The sequence below is a fragment of the Octodon degus genome, unplaced genomic scaffold (genome assembly GCF_000260255.1).
Source record: "Octodon degus isolate 3935 unplaced genomic scaffold, OctDeg1.0 scaffold00067, whole genome shotgun sequence".
Taxonomy (NCBI): domain Eukaryota; kingdom Metazoa; phylum Chordata; class Mammalia; order Rodentia; family Octodontidae; genus Octodon; species Octodon degus.
Window position 1 is genome coordinate 12,463,670 of NW_004524643.1, and position 1,511 is coordinate 12,465,180.

Here is a 1,511-nt window from a genome sequence, read left to right on the forward strand (position 1 = left end):
ACTGTGAGAAGGGAATGCCAGGCACACTGAAGACCAAGCTGAGCTCTATTGTGAGCTGGGTGTATGCTGGGACAAGCTCCTTACTCAGACTAACTTGGTTATGGGATAGGTCTCTCTCTATGGGATATGTGAAGGACACAAGAGGAGATAGATGCCAAATCCCTTTCTAGTGCCATTGTAAATATTGAGGACTTCTGGTTGAAAGAGCATGCTAAAATGGACTGGCCAGGACACTGTATGTTAACAACTTAAAAAAATTTAAAAAAAAAAATAAAATCCCAGGCCCATGTGATACTGGATTTTGGTTTTTTCTGTTTTTAATATTTTAAAAATAGTTCTTAATTATTTTCTGTGAAACATATTGGGAACTCAAAAAGTCTGCAGCATTTTTTGATCATTGAAGTTTGGTTTGGGGGGATGGTGCAGGAAGCAGGAACTACTCAAATTTCTTGTGTTCTTCAGAACGAGAAAGAACCATTCTTCCCTGGTGTATCATGTGGAAGTATAACTGGGGGAAAAGTGGAATGTAGGCGATCATTATCAGAATTAGGAATGCATAGTAGTCAAAGAGGAAATTGTATTTGTTAGGTAAACTGATGGAACATAGGCCAGCCTGCCTGACAAAGGGCAGAGCTGCATAGATTGTGAGCAACTCTCCCGACACGCCCATTGGGTATAGCATGATGAAAAGTGTATACCTGGCCCATTTGAAGAGGTAAGGCAGATGGTTTAATAGACTGAATGCATAAAAGGAGTAACAGATAATTTCTGTAACTGTCCAGGCAGTAACGAACAGGAGGACACTGTCTTCAGTTTGTACCTCTTTGACACTGTGTGTTACTGCCCATATTAGAAAAACTCTTGACATCACCTGGAAAGAAGTCAGGACAACAGAAGATGGAGCAATTCCTATAGCACAGTGTAAAACCTCCAGTAAGGCTCCAGTTTGGAAGAACTTCAAAGACTTTTCTATTGAATAATAAAGTTATGGTAGCTGCCTTTAGCCAGATATGCTCTGACCAGACCAACTGCTATCACCAGCCACCCCACTGTCATCACCACATTGTAGATGACCAGGTAAGCCGTGGCCAGAGGTCCCAGGCCCTTCTTCTTTCACATGCCAGTGCCTTTACTGGGTCCAGCCCGGCCCCTGCCACCCCCCATTCCCTTTAGTCGCTGCAGCGGCCACCACTGCCGCCATGTCGAGTGCTTGCAACCCACTCCGAGCTGCTCTTTTTTTTTTAACATTTTAAAACAAATTTTATTAACTGAAGCACAATCCCATCTTTTACATAAAGAATCCTCTAGACTTAAACTTGGTCCCCAGGATAGTGGTACCGGGAGATATTATAGACCTCATGTATGTATGTGTTTATTTACTGGTTGTTTGGTTGAGATAGGATATTACTACATAGTCCAGGTTGGGTTGGAACTGACTTTGCAGCTCAGACTGGCCTGAACTCACTAAGATGTTCCTGCTGTAGCCTCTCAGGTGCTGGGATTACAGGTGT

General features: G+C 42.9%; 1 pseudogene; it reads right to left on the bottom strand.

Annotated features, from left to right (window-relative positions):
• Positions 1-314: 314 nt before the first annotated feature.
• LOC101562076 lies at positions 315-1,201 on the bottom strand (annotated as a pseudogene).
• Positions 1,202-1,511: the final 310 nt, after the last annotated feature.